The sequence below is a fragment of the Arachis stenosperma genome, chromosome 2 (assembly GCF_014773155.1).
Source record: "Arachis stenosperma cultivar V10309 chromosome 2, arast.V10309.gnm1.PFL2, whole genome shotgun sequence".
Lineage (NCBI taxonomy): Eukaryota > Viridiplantae > Streptophyta > Magnoliopsida > Fabales > Fabaceae > Arachis > Arachis stenosperma.
In genome coordinates this window covers 81,409,761-81,427,568 of record NC_080378.1, presented here as the reverse complement: position 1 = coordinate 81,427,568, position 17,808 = coordinate 81,409,761, and positions in this window count along the sequence as shown.

Here is a 17,808-nt window from a genome sequence, read left to right as displayed (position 1 = left end):
AAAAGAGATAGTCATGGTGTTTAAAAAAATAATATAAAAAAATATTTTAAAATGAAAATATTTAAAATTAATAATTTTTAATAAAAAATAAATTATATTAATATTAAAAGATAAAGTTAAGGTATAAGTATAAAATTAAAAGAGCGTATAATATTGGAGTATGGTTCAATTTAACTTTAAAAATAGAAGGTATGATTCAAAATGGTTTTTAAAATAGCAGCACGGTTAAAAAAGAGAGAATTATATTGAATCAGAATAGTAGTGTTACGGTAGGTAACTGGAGATTAATGGGATGGACTTGTTAGGTTGGCCCAATCGTTTGGTGGAAGAAGCCTTCGTGCGGGGTTCACGTCTGGGAGCTTCCTTCCGACTTGTGTGTGAGAAAGAATGGGGGTGGTACCTGCAAAGATACTCCAATGCCTAAGTCAGCAAGGGTCTAATCAAGTTTTTAGAGTATGGAAACTTAGAGATACCTGATGAGTGTTAGTGTATTTGTATTGGTGAACCCATAACCACCGTTAGAGTGGTTTCACCTTTTAAAGAGGATAACCGTCCCTTTATCTTAGGAAAGTCAAGATATGACTTCTGGAAGTGGGTTGAGAGATTTTAGGGGCAGTTACTTATTTAAATAAGTGTTATCTGCCAGCTAACCTTCGTTCCCGACTTCCTTGTGGCGGAGTCTGTGTCGAACCCGACCTCTTGCGAGGAGGTCAGTTATAGGGGAAGACAAATCTTGTGGATTGGGCCTTTTTATCTTATTTGGATCTGGGCCTTGGCATTGGGTAAGGGTATGAACAGTGCCCCTACTTGAGTCCAAGCTTTTTCGTGAGTTGGGCTCGAGTATACAACTCGGGATCGTAGTCGACGTAGTGGGAACCGACATGATTCTTCAGGAACCGACGTGATTCAAATTTCTCAACCGTCGCGTCTAATCAAACGTCACATCTCTTCAGAGGTTTTAGCATTTACACGCGGGGAACAATTACATTGGTAACGGCACATCTCTTAAATGGTTGCGTCGTTTTACTGTTATACCCCTAACGTGTTTATAAATACTTTCCCTCTCTTTTCTTGTTTCGTTTCTGAAAAATTTCTTACTTGCACCCTCTGTTCGAAAGAAGAAACTCCTTTCTTTTCGAGTGCTTTGGCTGTTTGTCGCACCTATCTTCTGCGTGAAAAAGGTCAGTTCCTTTCTTTTCTCCTCTTTTTACAAAATGCTTTTACTTGCATGTTTTTGTTTGGAGGAGCGTTGACTGTAGGCTTAGTGATTCTGTTTGTTTGAGAAACTTGCCTTAGGCCCTTTAGAGACCCTGTTTTTTATTCTTTTTCTTTTTTCTTTGTAGGATTCATCACCCTTCTTAGAAAACGATGTCTTCCCTAGAGTCTCTTTCATTATGGTTGATGGCACCGTTCTTGGGGAGAGCCCCCTGGTAGATACCGACTATATTACCGACCTGCGTACTCATCATAGAATATGTGCTATTGATGAGGATGAGCCGAAGTATAAACTAATTGCCTCGGGTCCAGAAGACCGGGTTGTTTTGGGAGAGCTTCTGATGCAGACCCCATTTTTTCTTTATGTATCAAAGATTTTTTACCCGTTTGGGTGTTTTTCTTCCTTTTTCCGACTTTGAGATAGCCGTTTTATCTCATTGTTGTGTTGCCCCCACTCAACTTCACCCCAACTCTTGGGGTTTCCTGAAAATTTATCAATTCATTAGCCATGCATTAGATTTTTCGACTTCTTTGAGGATTTTCTTTTTTCTTTTTCACATGACCAAGCCCTTTAGTGTGCAGAATAATAAACAGCAGTGGGTGTCTTTCCGGGCCATTCAAGGTCGGAGAGTTTTTACTCTTTTTGATGAATCCTTCCATGATTTCAAAAACTTCTTTTTTAAAGTTCAAGCCGTAGAGGGTCACCACCCCTTTTTCCTGGACCAGAATTCTTCTCCTCATTTTTCCCTGTACTAGTTAGAGGCCTCTCCCGTAGAAAAATATAATCTGGATTATTTGAATGAGGTAGAGGCGGCTGTTGTGGGGTTCTTCTAAGAAGTATGGGGGAGAGCCCCTTATCTTGATATAAAAAAGTTCCTCCAGGGGTCTCCGACCTTTGTACAGACTCAATTAGGTAGCTTTTATTATTGTTTTTGTATTGTTTTCCGACCTGATTGGTTTCTGAGCTATTTTTTCCGACTTGTAGGTTGATTCTTTTATTACCTAATGGTTTTTGCAGAAATGGCGAAGAAGAATTCCAGCTCCTCCTATCAAAGAGTTTAGGATGCCAAGTCGAGGTCCCGTGCTAGGGTGAGTGCCGCCAGGGCTGCTGGCACTCTTCCTGCTCCTCCTCCTCCCCCTCCTCCTCCTCCTCCTCACAACTTAGGGACCCCCTCCCGACCTATTGTTATATCTTCCTCTGCTTCTTCTCTTCCGTCTCCTCCGCCCCGATCTTCTCCTGAGTCAGAGAAGAAGAAGCGCAAGACTTTAGAGTCTGGATCTTCTTTTGAGGGTGAGGCTAAGTCTAATGGGCCTCAGTTCATTCGGAATCATATCTATCCTCATACTTGTATAAGTATGGATGATGTTTCCGTTCGAAACCACCTTAATGTTCTGGTTCAGGGGAGTATCCGGGCGGCTGGAGTAGGTACAAGGCTTCTGGATATTTTTGAAAAGACTCCCCTCAGCTCTTTGGGTTCTTCCCAAAAGGTTGAGGAGCTAGAGGGGAGAATTTTTTTATATCAAGAAGAGGAGAAGAGGCTGAAGGAGGAGGTCGCTAAGTTGAAGAAGGAGAGGGATCGCTTCCAGGAGAAGGAGAAGAGGTTGCTGGGCCAGTGTGCCATGGCAGAGGGCCTGAAGGAGAAGGCAGAGCAGAGTTACATGAGGCTATTTGGGGAGAGCCTGGGCCTAAAGAAGGAGTTGGCGATATGTCGGGAGGCGTGGAGGATATTCAAGGAACAGGTCGGGGTTATCGCTCCTGAATTGGATCTTTCTCCACTGGACCCTGACAAGATCGTGGTTGACGGGGCCATTGTTTATCCTCCCAGACCTGAGTTGGACTCCGACCTAAAGACTCGAGGGCAACGAATAGTAGAATCCCCTCCCCGACCAGAGGATGTTCCGAGTTCTTCAGGAGCTCCTTCTCAGGGCCCCGATCAACCTGCTCTGTCTTCCCCTGGTGCTGTTCCAACTTCTCTCCCTGGTCCCGATATCGTTCCGACTTCTCTCCCTAGTTCTGGTGGTGATGGCCCCTCTCCCGGTGGTGATGACCTTCCTTCTTCTAACTGATCATTGCTATATAGGGGCCCGGCCTGTGGGTCCCCCTGTTTTTTAAACAATTTTATATTTGTTTTATTGGTGGTGGCTGCTGGTACTTGACATTTCTTGGCCCTTTGAGGCCGTAAACAAAAGTTAAAAATACATTTTTTTGGATAAGGATTTTTAAGCTATCTGTGTTGCGTGCATGCTTTCTGTTTAGGTTTTTGAAAAAATCTTTTTTGATCTTTTTGCTTTTTGAAAACCTTTTTGTCATGGCTGGCTGTCATTTGTCTAAGTTACTTTGAATTTTCTCAAAGGTTTCGAACAGCCTCTGCCTTTGGCTTTTCGATGAGTTTTCTTATCTCTTTTTGGTATTTCTCGTACTCAATTTTCTTTTATTGAGTTTCCATAACTTAGGTTGTTTTTGCGATGCATTTTTTCTCGGTTTTTACAACTTGTAAGTTGACTATCCTCCGAGTTCTTTTATGATCTACTTTTATAACCTCTTTATGCTGACTTGACCTCGTCGTTTTATCCTGACGACCATCTAGGTCGGTTCATGGGATTTTTACGATTTGTCGAGCTTAAGTCAACGCGTTTCATAGAAAGAATGAAAATAACGTATAAAGGAATTTATAAAGAGATATGAAAAAGATCTTTATTTATTTGCAAAAGTACATTTTGCTACTAAGGGTTTTTATGATTCATTGCCCTTAGTCCCCACTTTGATGCCTCGTTAAAAACCCCCTTCAGGAAAACCCTTTCTTTGGGAAAAAACCATGAAGTTGGGAAAAGAGTATATCAGGGAGTGGTTCGCTTTGAACTATAGTACCTTTTCATATTACAAGCATGCCATGACCTAGGTAGCTCGACACCGTTTAAGTCGGTCACCTTGTAATAGCTCTTTCCTAAGACTTCACTAATTTTATATGGTCCTTTCCAATTGGCAGCAAGCTTCCCATCCCTAGTTTTGTTGACTCTAATGTCGTTTCTGATCAAAACCAAGTCGTCTGAGGTAAAACTTCTTCGAATGACCTTTTTGTTGTATCTATTTGCCATCCTTTATTTCAATGCTACTTCTCTTATCTGGGCTTGTTCTCGGACTTTGGGGAGTAACTCAAGTTCTTCTTTGTGCCCCTGTATATTTCCGACATCGTCGTAGAAGTTCACCCTTGGACTTTGCTCACTGATTTCAATTGGTATCATGGCTTCTATGCCATAAGTAAGTCAGAAGGGTGTTTCCCCTGTGGCAAACTAAGGTGTAGTCCAATAAGCCCAAAGTACTTGTGGGAGCTCCTCAGCCCAGGCTCCCTTTGCATCTTGCAACCTTTTCTTCAACCCTGCCAATATGACTTTGTTAGTTGCCTCAGCTTGTCCATTTGCCTGTGGATGTTCTACTGAGGTGAACTGATGCTTAATCTTCATGCTGGCTACCAGATTTTTGAAGGTTGAGTCGGTGAACTGAGTGCCATTATCAGTGGTGATGGAGTGAGGTACTCCATACCTTGTGATAATATTTTTTTAGAGAAACTTCTGACTTCTCTAAGCGGTGATGGTGGCCAATGGTTCTGCTTCTATCCACTTCGTGAAGTAGTCTACTCCCACTATTAGGTATTTTACTTGTCCATGCGCTTGGCGGAATGGTCCTAACAAGTCCAATCCCCATTTTGCGAAAGGTCATGGAGAAGTTATACTAATGAGCTCCTCGAGGGGAGCAACATGGAAGTTTGCATGCATTTGGCATGGCTGGCACTTTTTCACAAAGTCTGTGGCATCCTTTTGCAAGGTCGGCCAGTAGAATTCAGCTCGAATGACTTTCCTTGCTAGCGATCGGGATTCGAGATGGTTTCCGCAGATACCATTGTGGATCTCTTCTAAGACTTCAGTTGTCCTTGAAGTTGGGACACACTTTAATAGTGGTGTTGATATTCCCCTTTTGTAGAGAATATTTTTCACTAAAGTGTAGTTTTGTGCCTCCCTCCGGATCTTTTTAGCCTCTTTTTCCTCCTTGGGTAGGATGTCGAATTTTAGGTATTCGACTAAGGGGTTCATCCATCCAAGGTCTAATCCCGAGATTTCAAGGACATTTTGCTTGGCCTCTATTTTTGCCACAAAGGGCTCTTGGAGAGTCTCTTGTATCAGACTTCTATTATTCCCCCTAGCTTGGTACTTGCTAGCTTGGAAAGGCGTCTGCTCTGCTGTTGAGGTCCTGAGTTATATGCTTAATCTCAGCTTCTACAAAGCGCCTAAGATGCTCCAATGTTTTGTCCAAGTATCTCTTTATATTGGAGTCTTTAGCCTGATACTCTCCATTTATTTGGGAGGTCACCACCTGAGAGTCGCTGAATATCGCTACTTTTGTAGCACCGACTTCTTCGGCCAGCTTTAATCCTGCAATCAAGGCTTCATATTCTGCTTGATTGTTGGAAGCTGTGAATTCAAATTTGAGGGAGACTTCTATTTGCGTTCCCCCTTTGTTGACCAGTATTATGCATGCACCGCTTCCTATTTTGTTTGAGGAACCATCTACATATAGCTCCCATGTAGTGGATTCTTCCTCTTGGTCTCCTGCATATTCTGCTATGAAGTTAGTGAGGCATTGAGCTTTGATAGCCGTCCGAATTTCATATTTTAGGTCAAACCCGCAATATCCATTTTCTGAAGGATTTGCTTCATGGGTTGGTTCGTTCAAACTTTTATTGTGTGAGCTTGAAAATAAGGCCGTAGCCTTCGTGAGGCTATTACTAAGAAGTATGCAAACTTCTCCAGTTTTTGATACCTTAGTTCAGGGCCTTGTAGAACTTTACTAGTGAAATATACAGGATGCTTCCCGGCCTCGTCTTCCCATATAAGAGCTGATGCTACAGCTTTGTTTGCTACAGACAAATACAGGATGAGTTCTTCCTCGACTACAGGTCGGGTTAGAATCGGAGGTTGGCTTAGGAACCTTTTGAACTCCTGGAATGCTTCTTCGCACTCAAGGGTCCATTCGAACTGGCATCCTTTCCTTAGTAGAGAGAAGAGTGGTAGGGATCTTAATGCTGATCCTGCCAAGAACCTAGAGAGAGCAGCAAGTCGGCCGTTCAGTTGTTAGACCTCCCTTAAGCAAGTCGGGCTTTTCATTTCTATGATTGTTTTGTACTTGTCGGGGTTTGCTTCAATCCCCCTTTGTGTCAGCATAAATCCTAGAAATTTTCCGACCTCTACCGCGAAGGTGCACTTTGTGGGATTCAACCTCATCCCATGCAACCTTTTGGTGTTGAAGACTTGCGAGAGATCTACCTGGAGGTCGGTCTCCTCCTTGGTTTTTACTAACATGTCGTCGACGTAGACTTCCATTAATTCCCAAGGTGGGGAGCAAACACCTTATTCATCAGCCTTTGATATGTGTCTCCAGCATTTTTTAATCCAAAAGGCATGACCACGTAGCAATAGTTTGCTCTAGGCGTGATGAAGGATGTTTTTACTTGATCCGGCTTGTACATCAGGATTTGATTATATCCCGAGTAGGCGTCCATAAACGACAAGTATTAATACCCTGAGCTAGAGTCTATTAGGGTATCAATACTGGGAGGTGGGTATAGATCTTTAGGACATGTCTCGTTCAGGTCAGTGTAGTCGACGCACATCTTCCACTTGCCGTTTTGCTTTTTGACCAGCACTACATTTGCCAGCCATGCCGGATACTTGACCTCTCTAATGAAGCCGGCTTCTAAGAGGGCTTGTACTTGCTCTTCCACCACTTGAGCTCATTCTGGCTCGAGCTTCCTTCTTTGCTACTGTACAGGTCGCGATCCGTGGTATACTGAAAGCTTGTGGGACATGAGCTCGGGGTCTATCCCTAGCATGTCAGAAGCTTTCTAGGCAAAGAGGTCGGAATTATCTTGTAGGAGCTTTATCAGCCTCTGCTTCAGGTCTCCCCCTAGGCTAGCTCCTATGTTGGTGTTTTTTTCCTTCCTTCAAATGTCTCTTGCAAGATAACTTTATGAGTCCACCTCCCCTAAATCCCTTTGAGATCATATGTATATGCCTTTCTGGGGTCTGTGGTGGTGGATCCCTTCGGTCGCCGTCATCTCGCTTTTTTTTCCCATGATTGTCTGACCTTTTCATGAGATATCTATCAAGTCGGCCTTCCCTGGCCAACTTTTCTATTACATTTTTAAGGTCGTAATAGTCATTTTTTGAGTGACCATACATCTTATGGTACTCATAGTAGTTGCCGCGACTCCCCCCCCCCCCTTTTTGTTTTTGATGGGCCTAGGGGGTGGTAGCCTTTCAGTGTGGAAAATTTTCTTGTATACATCAACTAGGAAAACTCTTAAAGGAGTATAAGAGTGATATCTCTTCGGCCTTTCAAGGTTGACCTCTTCTTTTTTCTTGGGCTCTCTCTCTCTTTCTCTTTTGATGAGTGAGAGTGCCCAGGTCGCCAGCTCGCACAACTAGAAAATGGATTAATACAGACAAATTTACAGACAGATTTAGTCTTTATTACAGACGGATTTTTGGTTACCGACGGATTTTGTCCCTCTGTAAAAGCCCCATCGGAAATAATTTACCGACGGATTTTTTTCCATTGGAAAATTACCGACGGACTTTTACCAGTTACCGACAGATTTTTCTCTGTAAATTTTTTTTCCATTTCCCGAAAACGACAAATTTTTCGACGGATTTTCCGTCTGTAATTACAGACGGATTTTCTGACGAATTTTCCAATTTTTGTCTGTAATTACAGACGGATTTTTCGACAGATTTTTCGTCTGTAATTTGAACCTTGGAAAATCATCTCACACTCTAATTACAGACAGAAAATCTGTCTGTAAATCCGTTAGTAAGATAAAATAATTTTTTTAAATTTTTTCATTCCAAAATAAACTTGTTTTCATACAAAATAAATATAGATTTAATACAAATTTTTATCTAATTTGTATTCGAATATTTATAATATTTCATAAAATCAACAAATTCATCGTATTATCAAACTAAAAGAAAAGTACTATAAACAAGCAAGTCAATATAATTCAAAATATAAACAAAGTGTAGTGATACATCAACTAGAATAATAAGTAACAAACATACATCAACAAAGTGTATTAGGTAAATTAAAAGTTATTAATGGGTATCCAAAGAGCTCTAAATGATTTTTCTCATACTAGTAAATTAAAAGACCTATGTTGCAAGCAACTCCTATTCAATTTCCTAATTTATTTGAACAATTTTCGCTGCTCTAATAATTAATAGATGAAGTTGGTGAATGAAGTCCTGTGTTAATTCCACTTATCTCATCTGCAAAATTTACTTGCTCTTTCTACTGCTTCTTCTTCATCATCACTGCTTTCCTCACAAGAAAACTTTGCCTTTTTGTTCCTCCTCTTATTCTTCTTCAGATATATTTTGTAGCCAGCCCATGATGATATTATCTGTTCCAAAAACCACATGTTATGAAATACCATAACTAATTAATTACTAATTACTTATTACTAAAAATTTCTTGGTGCAAGTTTACTCTTAATTTTGGCATGAATGTCTACATTTGAAGTTACTTGTTTTGCATAAGAAGCAAAAATCAAAGGATTCTCCAAGGCAGCAGCAACTCTTTCTTTATCATTTAACTGCTTATTCATTGCAACAACAGAAAATTAGTAGAATCCAAAACTTGTGTTATGATGAGGATTGAGCATAGTTTTTAACAAAAAACAAAAGATTAAAATTCCTTATACATAGACACCCTTCTAAGAATAACTACTTATGCTACTATTTTCTTTCTGTAACTTATCCTTTAATTATATTGCTTAAGATACAGGGAACAATGAGCTGTAACTAATTTGGTTATAAAGAAAAGAATTATAAGTGAGTGAACTTATTTAGTTATAACTCATTAATTATTGGGTGAAGGTGGCTTATTTTTATAGTAAAAAATATAAATAACAACATAGCTCATCTTCTTAAAAAAAAAAGAATAGATAGGAAGGAATTAAATGAACCTTTTGTCATTGAATGTAAGCAGAGAGCAAATCGGGATAGCGGGGATGGTTGGCGATCTGAGCCTTAATAACCGGATCCGACATATCCGGGTCGGGTGCTGCAAGTTGAGGAGGTAGTTACTACCCACACCCACTCTTGTAGTAGCTTCTGTTAGATGCAACTTAAATATACTTATGATTAGTATACTTGAACGGCAGTGCATTAACTTGAACAATAGTATACTTATGCTAGAGAGTAAGTACTCTATACAACTTAGCATGATTCTTATTTAATGATTAGTATACTTATGAACAATAATGCATTAACTTGAAATAAGAAAATATCGACATAATTACACAGATTTGTAATCAATACAATCAAATGACCCAACACAAATGAATCAAAAAAGAAATTGACTCACCGTTCCACTAATGGAGACTATGATGGTGCCAATAACAGACCCAAAAAGAAGTCATGTTGACATTGTTAAGGGAATAGCAGGAATTGCAAGTATCTGAGACAACATCAAAATGTAAACACAAAAATTCAGGTCAAAATAACATCCACAGCAGAAGACAAAAATAAAAATATAATGATAGAGAAAAGAAAGACAAAATAACTTGAAGGGAACAAACTTCATCAAACCCAGATGCCTAACATACTGCAGGTTGGTTTCAACAGGAGCTGGATGGAGTCTAATTTTTAATGTTTTGCAGGAAACAAAAACCTTCTTTAACAAGAAAACTCAAACAAACCTTGCTCTAACGACCAAGACCTTCTTGTTTAGCTTGTTCTTCCAACTGTAATAGCTCTGCGAGGTAAGAACTCGCCTCTCCTTTCTGTTGCCCCTGCTCTCTGACCTGCAAGAATAATATTACAACAATAAAAACTCCCGCAGCCAGAAAGTAACTCAAACAAACACAGTCAGATGTAAGCATACAGTATCCAAGCTTTGCCCATCCTTGAGAAACAACCAACAGTGAAACATTCTTGTCACCAAGCATAACACTCCCAAACTCTCTACCTATTGAAGGCACAGTGTAATCAACTTTGAAGATCACCTCCTGATCAAACACAACAAAAAATCACGTTTTCATTAGAAAGACATAAATGGCAATCATAATAACAAAAGAACCACATCACTCAATCACAAAAAATCAGAACGACAAAAACTAACTCATGATTCCCACCTTCCCAATGCAGAGCTTCCTCAGAAACTCTCTACTTTCCCACGCAAACGGCTCATCCACACCACTCCTACGTGCCTATATCATAATTAGCAAAAATAGCATCAATGCCAGATAAATTAACAAAAGCATTATATCAGATATAAATATATAAATTCATTCATGCAAATAAATAAATACATAACAGCATAACAAGTTAACACCTAAATCAATGAAGTCAAACAAAAAAAGGTGAAATTTTTTTTACCAGTCTAGGAGCAATGAGAGATGATAAAGTGAGAATCTTCTCAGGAAGGCGACCAGGCTTAGAGCTTGATAAGGCCACAATGACCAAACAGTCCCCCGAAGGAACTACTTTCACCCTTCCCCTGAACCAACCCGGTCTAGCCGCTGCTGACACCATTTTCAATAGCGACATCACGATCTGCAACCATCAGAACACACAAAAAAAAACTCGAACTCTCCAGAAATTTCAAATTATATTTAAAAAAAAACTCGAACTCTCCAGCTACCTTATACAAGTTTTACTAGTTTAGGTCTTGAAATTATATAATTTGAAACCAACCTGTAACGTGGCAATGACATTATACTTGGGCAGCACTAAACAGAAGCATTCATTTATGAAAAAATGGGAAAATGTGGAGTCATGATCAAAATCAATAGCACTGAAACCAACCTGTACTTTCTCATTGGAATTTTCTGAGATGTCTTTGCTTTCATGATTACATGTTCTTCATGGCAAAATGATGCTATAGTCTTATATTGGCGAAAGACTCAGCTGCAAGAGCAATAAGCTCAAAATCGGAAGCAGCATAGTCACCTGAAAAGCCTTTGGCAGACTTTGCTTGAATGAGACCGCCTATGAAGTGGCAAGACTTCACAGCCCAAGCTACCATAGCCATTCTCCAATCAACATACATGTTGAAACCTGTTGCTATCAAAATACTAAATGTTAATAGTTATCTATATATTTGGAAATATTATATAGTATGGTGAGATTTGGCCTTTTTACCAAAGTCTCACCTTTTCCGAACCTTATTATCAAAATGTCATCTTTTTGTAACTAATTACTCAGATGCCATCTTTTTACCACAGTCACAACTGATTTGCTATTTCATTTTTAATTATGATTGTTCATAGTAATATTCAAGGTGACACTTGAGTAATTAGTTTCAAAAGAGTGATATTTTGGCAATTAGTTTTGAAAAAGGTGGCACATTGGTGAAAAAATCACAAGATTCCTTATGCGCTTTAAAACCAAATTCCTCAGTAAAATCATTTAGTTTGGAAGAATTCTTGGTAAATTGTAGATAATGGTAAAAAGTTACAAACCAACCTCTTCTCCTTTTCAAATCGGCCTTACTGCGATTATGGTTGCTTGGCCATCCCTATCCTGCATACAAAAAGATTAGGACTACAAAGATAGTCATATCTTTGCAGAATAAAATTAAACCAGGTACCGATTGACTCAGTTCGAAACGTATCTCATCTCTCTTGAAGGCTTTGGCATGAGGACCACAAGAATAGTTCATGCAGCTTTGCAAAGGAAAAAAAGCAGTTCCTACAGCAAAATTTAAAAGGATTCAGGTATAATTACAAATAAAACTGCATAATTTCAATAACCAGTAGGCTAACACTAACTGTGATTCATTCATTACCTTGGCAATAAACAGAATAGTCTTCACCAAGAGCATATAAATTTGGTTGTGTAATTTTCTCAGCTTCTTCCTACTATTAACAATGACGAGAAAAGGAATCGAGTCAAAAGAGTTTCTTTCTTTGGAGATAAAGTAGAAAAGTAATTTGAACAAAATTTTAACCTTATCAGGATTTTTCAGATCATCAATGTATAAAAAGTAATCCTCCACGGAAGAAGCTACAACCAAATCACTGGAAAATATAAAAGCACAATACAAAAAACTCTTACAGATTATTCTGTTCAAACATGCCAATGATGTGTCCATAGATATCAAGGGAGAATATTAGAAATTGTCAAGGAATTCAAGATAAGTATCCAAATGATGAAATAGTCTTCATCATACGCATGTATGAGTGTATCAATTAAAGAATTTGTAAGGATACATGGCTCACACTCTTTGTCAAATATAGCTTTCTTAAGAAGTTGGAGAGACTGAAATATTAATCAATAAGCAAAAAATCAGGTATGGCATCAAATCAGCAAAAACATAATTTTGTGTCATGCACAATCAAACATCTGAAGAACTCTCACCTTGAATGCCAATTCTTTTATTTGCATCCTGAATGAATCTTCATCTGAAGAATCAATATCATCTGGCAATGCAACACAATCCCACCACCTACAAACAATTTGAAGTTACTACTTCTTTCATAATTCAAATGCATTTTGCCACTATATTTGTTAATAGTGTACTATATTGTAAACTTAACTCTATGAAATCCTTGTCATGCTACTCAGCCAAAGAAGAATGCTAGAGAGAAAAAAAGTTTCAACCCTTCAAATAACTATGGAGACAATAAGATCAAGTAGAATCCATCCAAGCAAGAAAATAATTACTTTTTGAATTATATATATCTCTGAAATTATGTATTGAATAAATGGCAGAGACTAGAAAGAGTTACACAGTCATAGGAAAGAAACAAAGAAGAGAAGAATGAAGGGAGTTCGTTCACAAAAAGCTTGCCATATCTATCACTGTAATAAAACCCTAAATTTGTTTTGAGAACAGAACAGATATAATTGCAAGAAAATCAATGTAATCTGAAGGAATGACGGAACCTACCTAAACCAACGGCGATGAGAAGAAGAGGTAGAAGCGGCGGCGACGACGCTAACGAGCTTTAGCGAGCAGCGACAGAAAATGGCATGGAGAAGGTAGCGAAAGTTATCGACATCGAAACTGAAAGAGAGAGATTGGAGAAGGGATGTGACGGAGAGATTAGGGAAGGGGTGTGATGTAGCTTCGGGAACGGCGGTGAAGGGGCGAAAGGTGCCGATGATGAAGGATTAGGAGCGAATCAGTGAGAATCGGTGAGAAGCGGCGTCAATGAAGGATAGGGTGTTTTGTAAAATGAAGTCGCCGTCGAGGAGAACGTGATTTTCATACCCTTATTTTCACCTCTTTCGATGGAATAATTTAAAAAAAATTAGTTTTTTCGATGAAATTATCGACGGATTTTCTTTTCCATCTCTAATTTATGCTAATTCATTTTTTTGTTTACTGACAAAAAATTCCTCTGAAATTTCATCTGTATTTCCGTGGGATAAAATCCGTCGAAAATATCCATCTGTAATAACTAATTTTCTAGTAGTGTTGGTTCTCGAAGTCTGGCATTTTCCTCCATGTTGATGTACTTCTCGGCTCTTTCCTGTACATCACTTAGGGAGGTTGGGTGTCTTTTTGATATGGACTGGGAGAAGGGACCTTCTCGAAGTCCATTTACTAGGCTCATAATTACTACCTCCATGGGCAGGTCTTGAATCTCCAAACACGCTTTATTGAACCTTTCCATATAATCCCTCAAAGGCTCTACGACTCGGTGCGTGCTTTACTCTGTCCATCTGGATAGAGAATCACAGCAGAAACTTTCGCGAGAGGTCGTCGAAGCTGGTGACTGGCCTCGGGGGAAGACTATCGAACCACTTCATCGCTACTTTGGTCAAGGTTGTGGGAAAAACCTTGCAGTGAGTGGCATCAGAGGCGTCGGCTAGATACATCCGACTTTTGAAATTACTCAAATGATGCTTTGGATCAGTGGTTCCATCGTAGAGGTCCATATCAGGGCTTTTAAAGTTCCTTAGAACTTTTGCCCTCATGATGTCCTCACTGAACGGGTCTACTCCTACCAAGGGAGAGTCTTCTCAGTCGCTACGGGAGCTTCGACTTTTGAGGGAGGACTCCAGTCTTAAGAGTTTTTCTTCTAACTCTTTTCGTCGCTCTATCTCATTCCTCAAATTCTTCTCTGCCTCTCGCTGTCGCTCTAACTCCTGCTCCAGCTGTTCCAGACGCCCTTGGTGGCCGTGGAATAATCCCATGAAGTCGCCACATAGGGCTGTCCTTCTCTTCCTGATTCGCGTCCTTCAGAAGAGATTGCCTTTGAGTCTTTTAACCCAGAGGTATCTTCTCTGTGCTGGTTGTTCACCTCTTGGTGAGGGGCTACGTTCGCGTCGTTGTTCCCAGTGTCCAGATTCTCTTATTCAGAATCAGACGTTGAGTGGCCATCATCAGGTGACTTGTCCGCCATTACTGGTTGATATCTTTGGTCCCCGGCAATGGCACTAATGTTACGGTAGGTAACCGGAGATTAATGGGCTGGACTTGTTAGTTTGGCCCAATCGTTTGGTGGAAGAAGCCTTTGTGCGGGGTTCATGCCTGGGAGCTTCCTTTCGACTTGTGTGTGAGAAAGAATGGAGGGTGGTACCTGCAAAGACACTCCGATGCCTAAGTCAGCAAGGGTCTAATCAAGTTTTTAGAGTATGGGAACTTAGAGATACCTGAGGGGTGTCAGTGTATTTATAGTGGTGAACCCATAACTACTGTTGGAGTGGTTCCATCTTTTAAGAAGGATAACCATCCATTTATCTTAGGGAAGTCAAGATATGACTCCTGAAAGTGAGTTGAGAGATTTTAGGGGCAGTTACTTATTTGAATAAGTGTTATCTGCCAGCTAACTGACGTTAGGAATTTTGCTAGTAAAGAATTTTATAAAAATAGTCGCGTTGTAGATATAGATTCTAAACTAACAGAAATCCCTTCGTGCAAATGTTTTGGTTGTCACAAGTAACAAACCCCTTTAAAATTGATAACCGAGTATTTAAACCTCGGGTCGTCTTCTCAAGGAATTGCAGGGAGGTATGTTCTTATTATTGGCTATGAAAAAGGTAAAATTGGGGTTTTTGTAATTTGGGCAATGGGCACAAGTATATTTTCAAAGCAATAAAAATAAATAAATAACTGTAAAATAAACTCTTGGCAAGGTATAAGAACTGGAAGTCCTATTCTTATCAATTGTGATGAGAATTGGATTTTAATCCCACTTAGTTAACCTTTACTAAACAAAGGAAGGTCAAGTGGACTAATTAATTTGATACCTAAAGTCCTAGTCTTTCCTTTGGAAAGGCTAGAGTTATTGGAACTCAAATTAATTAGCAACTCCCAATTTCAACCACTGCTTTATTTGACAGCTCAAGTGTCACCAATTACTCAACCAAAGCCAAAAGGGTAACAGGAAAATCCAAATTATTTATATAAATAAAAGACAGCAATCATCAATCTGAAATACCTCAAAATCATAAATTAATAACTCAATTAAATGTAACATGGACAGTTATAGCCAAATAAAGAAGTTGAGTTGAACATAGAAATCCAAAAATTAAATTGAGAAAATAAATAAAAGGAAAATTGAACCTGTAATTGAAGATGAAATAATCTTGAAGTGATAATAAATCCTAATCCTAATCCTAAGAGAGAGGAGAGAACCTCTCTCTCTAAAAACTACATCTAAAACTAAAATTATGAATTATGAGAACATCATCTTGAATGGATGCAATCCCTCTACTTTATAGCCTCTAATCTGAGTTTTCTGGGCCGAAAACTGGGTCAGAAACAGCCCAGAAATCGCTGGAGAAGAAATCTGCCACGCTGGTTTTTCGTCATTGCGACGCGGCCGCATGGAGCACGCGGTCGCGTCGCCTAGTGTCAGGGCAACTATGGCATATTATATATCAAATCGAAGCACCGGACGTTCGCTTTCCAACGCAACTAGAACCGCGTCATTTGGACCTCTGTAGCAAAAGCTATAACTGTTTGAGTGCGAAGAAGTCAGGCTGGACAGCTTTGCAGTTCCTTCAACTTCTTGTATTCCTTCCACTTTTGCATGCTTCCTTTCCATCCTCTAAACCATTCCTGCCCTGTAATCCCTGAAATCACTTAACACACATATCAAGGCATCTAATGGTAATAAGAGAGGATTAAACATAGGAAACTTAAGGCCAAAGAAGCATGTTTTCAATCAAAGCACATAATTAGGAAGGCCAATATATATAAAACCATGCAAATAGTATGAATAAGTGGGTAAAGAGTTGATAAAATCCACTCAATTGAGCACAAGATAAACCATGAAATAGTGTTTTATCAACCTCCCCACACTTAAACATTAGCATGTCCTCATGCTAAGCTCAAGAGAAGCTATGAAGATGAAGAGGAATGGTAGAAAGTATGAAATGCAATCCTATCTATATGAATGCAACTAAATGTGAAATGCTTCTACCTACTTGGTTAAAAATAAATAAGTTCTCCAAGACAAACATAAATCAGATTTCACTAATTCAAATTATACAATAAAAGACAAGTAAACTTGTAAGAAGATAGCTTATGAAAGCAGGGAACATAGAATCAAGCATTGAACCCTCACTGGAAATGTATATCACTCTAATCTCTCAAGTGTATAGGGTTATTCACTCTACTCTTCTCTAGTCATGCTTTCTAAACCTTGTTCTTCATCTAACCAATCAACAAATATTTAATGTACCAATGCAAACATCATGAGGTCTTTTCAAGGTTGTAATGGGGCTGAGGTAAAGGTAAGGATATATGTATGGCCAAGTGAGCTTTATAAATTGAATCTTTAATTATCCTAAGCTTTCACCTAACATACATATACTCTATATAACTCTAGTTCATGCCTAGCTACCCAAAATTCTCACTTTTACATCACATACTCATGTATCAACTTTTTCTTTTTAATTTATTACATGTGCATTGATTTTTCATTAACTTAACATTGGGGTAATTTTGTCCCCTTATTTATTTATTTATATTATATATATATATATATATATATATTTCTTTTTTTTTCTCTTTTTTTTGAATCATAAAAGCAAACATAACTTATCAATGCACATGGATTCTCCATTATTTTTCTATTTTGGTTTTTCATGAGTAGGTTCCCAAATTCCCAATATTCAAATAGATTAGAGACATGATACATTCCCTTATTAACCCATGTTTCCACAGTTTTTCCCACACTTAGTTGATGCACAATCTCTATCTTAAGCTAACCAAAGATTCAATTGGGATATTACTTTTATTTTTCTGCTTAAGGCTAGTGATGTGGTAAAATACAGAACAAATGGGGATTAAAAGGCTCAAAGTGGCTGACAATGGTGATTTAAAGGGTAGGTTTATTTGGGATAAGTGAGCTAAAATCAACAATGGCCTCAATCATATGCAAGCATGTAAATACACTAAATAATGGACATATAGATTGGAACAAAATATAGATTACAATCATAGAGGAGGAAACACACAAGAATAAAATATTTATGGTTAAATAATGTAACCATGTAAATAAGCTCAAAATCTCACAGGTTGTGTGTTCTTTGGCTCAAAAACCATGTTCCAAATACAACTTCAAACAAATTTAACAA